We start from the raw sequence: 7275 nt of genomic DNA on the forward strand, positions 1-7275 counted from the left end.
AAGAAATATTCTGGCTGTACTTCTTCCAACATAGATTTGTTTGTACTTCTGGCAGTCCATGGTACTTTTAATATTCCTTTCCAACACCATAGCTCAAATGTATCAGTTCTTCTATAGTCTTTCGTATTCCTAGTTCAACTTTCACATGCATATGAAACTATTAAAAATATCTTGGCTTGGATCAGGCACAGTTTAGACCTCAAATTGACATCTTTGTTCTTTAACACTTTAAGGAGGTCTTTTGTAGCAGATGTGCCCAATGCAATATGTCATTTGATGTCTTGATTGCTGTTTCCATGAGTGTTGATTGTGGATGCAAGCAAAATGAAGTAATTTGTCCATTTTTCATGATACTATTTATTAGTCCAGATGTGAGGATTTTTGTTTTCTTCACATTGATGTGCCACATTCTTCTTCACATAATCCAGTTTCTCAGATTATTTGCTCAACAATGAGCAAATAAGCAAGGTGAAAGAATACGATCCTAGAGCACATCTTTCCTGATTTTAAACCATTCAGTGTCCCATTGTCCTGTTAGAACAACTGCCTCTTGGTCTATGTACAGATTCTTCACGAGTACAATTTAGTGTTCTGTAATACCCATTCTTCATAACGTTATCCATAGCTGGTCAGGATCCACATAGTGGAAAGTTTTTGAATAATCAGTAAAGCACAGGTAAACACCTTTCTGGAATTCTCTACTTTCAGTCAAGATCCATTTGATGCCAGCGATGATATCCCTTGTTCCACATCTCTTCTGAATCTAGCCTGAATTTCTGGCAGTTCCTTGTCATTTTTTGTTGCAACCATCTTTGGATGATCTTCAGCACAATTTTACCTGCATGTGATATTAAAGATGTTGTCTGATGATTTCTGTATTCTGTTGAGCCAGCTCTCTTTGGAATGGGCACAAATATGGATCTCTATTTATCGTAGACATTGACTTTTTTTAAATTAAAGACATCTTTTCTTTTTTCTATTAATAAAATCTTTGAATATATAGCATGACCGTCAGAATAGGTCCATGAGAATAAAAGTCATGAAAATTGAAATAGGGTAAATCAGATGTTAAGACAAATGAAATAACTTTATTGTTGAATATATAGAAACATTTCATGTTTAGGACAAAATGGGTGTGCATAAAGGAAAGGAAGAGGGGCAGGCAGGTTTGAAATGCAGGGAGTTGTGCAGACTTCTGAGGTGATAGTTGACATTTGTTGACCTGGCTCAGTGAATGCAATATAACCTAACTCTGGGTGGTTAAGTCAGAGAGAGGAAGTGTTATGGAAGTGCTGGCAATGGATAATGAAGCAGTGGGGAGGTGAAGTCTGGATCCACCACTAGGAGAGATTGGATTCATATTAATCTTTACCACACAGTTAGTGATTAAGATGGGTTTACCCCTCTTGTCCCTTTTTTTGAGTGTTATTAATATAATAACTATGTTGACTTTTTCTAACTTAAAATACAGAGAAACAAGTTATCTCAGATTGTGCTTAGAACAGTGTTGGTAGCAATTACTCTGAGAGCCATTTTTGAGTCTCAATAAATTACTCTTGGAATGTTGTTTGCCTTGCCATGTCTACTCTTCTTCTAGGTTTAGATGACCACTAAAAATTAATGTGATTGATGCTTAGAGCCAGGCAGTTATTGAAGTTGGCTTTTTATAGTGTCTTTTATATCCACAGCTTTAAACACTTTGCAAAGCTAAAATCAGCAATAATTATTGAGGAAACCAAGCACCTTAGAGTTGGACTGACCCCAGCAGGAGGATATGGTGACACCCATTCCTCTGAATTAGTTTGCCATCACCTACACTGCTCAGAGGATAGTCCCTGGGTTCTGACTGCACCACACCCTCTACTTTTCTAAGGCCAAATTTGTGGTTCAGCAAGGGAGGTGTTTTCAATTTTGTTTTGTCAGCTTGGCTGGAGAATCTTGCTAGTTTAAGTATGGGTTCAGATTGGAGCCAGTTCCAAGATCAACCAGAAGTTTACCTCTTCTTTGGGCCCTTTTCCCTTACTTTATTGTAACTACATCTTCCCTTAGTTTCTGAGCTTCTTAATGCTTGCTCTTCCTTCATTAGCTCAGAATTTTAATAATAAGTCATTTATACTTCAGTGTGATCTTGAGCCTGTATTCATTCTTCCAAGGGTACTCGCATTTTCATCTTGTTCCTGTCACCAAGGACAATAATTTCTGGTTTAAGAAACATCAGTGAGTAACCGCCTCCACAAGCTTCAGCCATGCTGGACCTGAGAGGAGGACACGGGCTCTACCGTCCAACCTCTCCTCTTCCTCCCCTCTAGCTGCCAACTTTCTCGGGATTTGATCCAACAATCTGTTAAAACATGGTGGATTACTATGAAGTTCTAGGTGTGCAGAGACATGCCTCACCTGAGGATATCCAAAAGGCATGCCGTAAGTTGGCACTAAAGTGGCATCCTGATAAAAATCCTGAGAATAAGGAAGAGGCAGAGAGAAAATACAAATAAGTAGCTGAGGCATATGAGGTGTTATCAGATGCTAAAAAATGGGACATCTATGACAAATATGGCAAAGAAGGATTAAATGAAGGTGGAGGGGGAAGTCATTTTGGTAGTCCATTTGAGTTTGGCTTCACATTCTGAAATCCAGATGATGTCTTCAGGGAATTTTTTGGTGGAAGGGACCCATTTTCATTTGACTTCTTTAAAAATCCATTTGACGATTTTTTTTTGGAATTGCAGAGGCCCCCGTGGGAGTCGAAACCTAGGCGCAGGACCCTTTTTCTCTGCCTTCGGTGGGTTTCCATCTTTTGGAGGTGCATTTCCTTCTTTTGATACAGGATTGACTAAATTTAGTTCACTGGATCATGGGGGCATTACTTTATTCTCATCAACATCATTTGGTGGTAGTGGAATGGGCAACTTCAAATCGATATCAAACTTCTACTAAAACAGTTAATGGCAGAAAAATCATTACAAAGAGAATTGTTGAGAATGACCAAGAAAGAATAGAAGTTGCAGAAGATGGCCAGTTAAAGTCCTTAATGATAAATGGTCTAGCAGATGAAGATGCCTTTGCAGAAGAATGCAGGAGAAGAGGACAGAAATGCCCTCCCTTCCCAATGTCGGCTCCCTGAAGTCTTACAGACTTACTGCTTTACCTAAACATGGATCTTACTGTATTTGTGAAGAGGATGACGGGCAAGACAGACCCCAGGTCTCCAGAAGCTGGGATTCCTCCATTTTTTCAACAGGATTCAAAGAAGGTGGCAAAAGGAAGAAGCAGAAGCAGAGGGAGGAGCAGAAGAAGAAAAAGTTGATCAAAGTGAATCATTAGCCTGGACTTAGCAGACACATGTACACTTTTCATTAGATGCTCAGGCAACATTGGAGCACAATCCTGTGCTCTTTGTATTTTGCTTTTCCTCACTTGTTAGGTAGAAAACATCTTGTTGCATGCTATACCAAGACCATACACCTATTTGTAACAGGAGTGTGGACATTTGGTCACTGCTTAGTCAGATTAGAAAGGCTGCGTGACGTAATGGTACAGGTTAGCAGTGACAGACATTTGAAACACACCATAGACTTTCTTACTTTGCTTTTCCCCAGCACTGAATCTGTTAGTGCTTTCTTTCTTTTAGAGTTGGTAAGGATCTAATCCACTTCTCCCAAGGGGCTATGCCTTTTCAACTCTCCAACCATTATACAAACTACTGAAGTAGTGATAGTTTTAGAGGCATAAGATGATAACAGACAGATACTAAGTATACCTCCAGGAAATGACTTTTATTTCCCCCTAAGCCAGTACAGTGTTTGAAATTAGACTGTAATTAAGTATAGGGTAAATGAAAGATATGCTACATTAGACATTGAATCATTAATACCAGAGTACTTTTCCATAAGTTTTAAGGTAGTAAGATTAGAGTATGAATTCTTCAGAGCAATCTGGAGCTATACCTGGTAGTCAGCAGTGAGCCACTGTCTTGTATTTATTGTTTCCATTTTTATTCTGTCCCGGTAGTCCACATGCTATCTTATTTAGTAGCTTTTGCTAAATCCCATTTTTTCTCTTAGAGCCATAACTGTCCTTTCTGCCATGTACACAGAATTCTGCAGCATTTTACTCTGTAGTACCACCTCTAGCTCTTAGAATTTAGGGTCATGTGTGGAAAGTTTGCTGAGTTATTTATAAACACGTATCTGTATGCGTACACATGCATCTAATCAGGTACTGAGCAGTTAGGTTGAACTAAATATTCCAGTCGGCAAACATGATCTTTAAAAAAAAAAAGATCTTATTTTAGAAATATTATCCCTGGCTTTCTGTATTTATTTCACTTGCATGATATACTGCTTCTTAACCTTTTATTTACTGAATAGAATTCTGTATTCCCTTCACTTTCCTACATGATCTCTTTCGGTGAAATTTTCTCTTCTTTTAAACATAAGAATCTGTTGTCCATGTTGCTTTGTTCTTTGTTCTCTTAGAAATGAGGGCATTGCAAAAAGCTTGGATGTGGTTTAAAATGTCAGCAGTTTTAATCTAGCAGTGTTGAAACCCATGCACTTTTTGGTACCATGTAACAATGCCATGGGCTTGGAAGCCAGAAGTGAAGTGAATTTTTATGATTTTAATATGACTGTTACAGAAACTTGTGTTTTGTTGATTTGATTTTGGTGGGGAGGTAAAGCAGTCTGTTGGTTGGGGAAGAATGTACTTGGTATTTACTGCTTATTGTGGAAAATGTAACCATGAAAGCATAAAGTATTTTAAGTGCTACCTAAATAAAATGTAAACTTAAAAAAAAAGAAGAAAAGAAACATCAGTGAATGGTGACCAAGTGAGGGTGATTTTGTAGGTGATGGAGCCCTTCCTCCCCCTCTATCAGGCTCCATTCACTCACTCATAATGTAGTCATCGCCTAGCGATACAGTGAAGGAGCCCTGGTGGTGCAGCAGTTAAAGCTCTAGGCTGCTAAGTTGTTCAAACCTGACGGCTGCTCTGTGAGAGAAAGATGTGTCAGTTGGCTTCTGTAAAAATTATAGCCTCGGAAACCCTGTGAGTTGAAACCAACTCTATGGCAGTGTGTTTGGGTGCTTCTCAAGCTTTTACTCTCAGGAACCTTTGATGTACTCAAAGTTTTGTTGTTGTTGTTAAGTGCCATCGAGTCAGTACCTAATCACAGCGACCTTATACACAGCAGAATGAAACACTACCCAATCCTGGGCCAACCTCACTATCATTGCCACGCTTGAGTCCATTGATGCTGCCACTTGGCCAATCCATCTCGCTGGGAGTCTTACTCTTTTTCTCTGACCCTCCACCCTGTTGTTGTTGTTATGTGCCGTGGAGTCGGTTCTGACTCATAACGATCTTGTACAGGGTTTCCGAGGCTATAAATCTTTACAGGAGCAGAACACCTCATCTTTCTTCCATGGAACAGCTGGTAGTTTTGAACTGCTGATCTTGCGGTTCGCAGCCCGATTCGTAACCACTACGGTACCAGACCCTCCACCTTACCAAACATGATATCCTTTTCCAGTGACTGGCCCCTTCTGACAATATGTCCAAAGTATGAGAGACAAAGTTTGGCCATCCTGGCCTCCAAGGAGCACACTGGCTGCACTTCTTCCAAAATGGATCTATTGGTTCTTTTGGCAGCCAATGGCACTTTCAATGTTCTCCTCCAGCACCATAACTCAAAAGCATCAATTCTTCTACGGTCTTTCTTACTCACTGTCCAGCTTTCGCATGCATGTGAGGTTATTGAAAATATCATGGCTTGGGTCAGGCACACCTTAGTCCTCAAGCTGACGTCTTTGCTCTTCAACACTTTAAAAAGGTCTTGTGCAGCAGATTTGTCTAATGCAATACGTCATCTGATTTCTTGACTGCTGCTTCCATGAGTGTTGATAGTTGATCCAAGAAGAATGAAGTCCTTGACAACTTAAAGTAGCTCACCTTAAATAGACATTTCTTTGATATATTTTATTTGTAATAATTTATGCACATTTAAAAATTTAAACCATAACATAACTTAGTTTAATATGATAAGTTTATTTTTTAAATACAAACTAAATCTTTAGGCAAAAAGAGATTAAGGATTATAAATGGACATGGCCGGAATAATGTTAGCAACTTTTTTTGAGACCATGTTCAAATGCTTTATGTGTATTTAATCTTTGCAATCCTATGAGGTAGGTATAGTTATTAATCTCATTTTATGGATGAAGAAACTACTGAAGTGCAGAGATGTTTAGTATCTTGCTCAAGACGTCACCAGCTTTTGAATGTTTGAGACAAGACTTAAACCCAAATATTCTGAGTGTGGTGCTGTGGGCTAAAGCACTGGATTGCAAGGTCTATTTGAACCACAATGTTGATGGTTCAAACTCACCAGTCACTCCTTGGAAACCCTATACAGGGTCGCAATGAGTTGGACTCGACTTGATGGTGCTTAACAACAACAGCAACCATCTGATTCCTGGGAGTCCTGGTGTGGCACTGTAGGATAAGTACTGCTCTGGTAACCACAAGGCTGGCAGTTCAAACCCACCAGCCACTCTTTGGTAACCCTAAACAGTACTTTGCTAACCAACTCAACAGTGCTTGACAACAACCTGTTGCCAGTGGATAGCTTCTTAATAACGTTAGTATGCTGTTAAACTTTAACACATGTATCTAGACTCTGAAATCCTTGAGCCTAGATATCCTTCTACCAGTTCATCAATTCTATGATACACACAGTAATTTGCTTCATGGTCTATTTATCTTGTTAAGTGCTATCAATCTTATTCTGACCAATAGTGAAACCCTGTATAGGGTTTCTGAGGAGTGGTTAGTGAGCTTGAACTGCCGACTTTTTGGTTCAGACTGACTTTGCAGTCTGGCACATTAATCCAGAGCACCACACCAGGACTCATGGTAGATGCTTAGTAATGTTTGCTGAATTAAATTACAGGCAGTGTAGCACTTGTATGCCTACTGCATCGTGATTCACAATTTCAGTATTAACAGAGCACACACCATAACAGTTTCCTCAAAATAACTTCTCAGTTGTTGCTGTTCTGATTTTGCCATCACCAGGAGATTAATGTTATATCTGATCAGCTGGTCACACACTAGCTAAGATTCAATGTGCTACTGTCAGCTTTATGAACATATCTAGCATTGTTTCCCAAGAACACCAATGATGCAGGATATTGACAGATGTTAGATGAACACATTATGGCAAAATAATCTTAGGAAATAATGCTTTAAGACAATATGTTTATATTTTGCAGA

General features: G+C 39.2%; 1 pseudogene; it reads left to right on the plus strand.

The window, feature by feature from the left end:
* The first annotated feature begins 2351 nt into the window (after positions 1 to 2351).
* LOC102837888 lies at positions 2352 to 3324 on the plus strand (annotated as a pseudogene).
* The last annotated feature ends 3951 nt before the right edge of the window (positions 3325 to 7275 follow it).

Source organism: Chrysochloris asiatica, unplaced genomic scaffold (genome assembly GCF_000296735.1).
Source record: "Chrysochloris asiatica unplaced genomic scaffold, ChrAsi1.0 scaffold00008, whole genome shotgun sequence".
NCBI lineage: Eukaryota > Metazoa > Chordata > Mammalia > Afrosoricida > Chrysochloridae > Chrysochloris > Chrysochloris asiatica.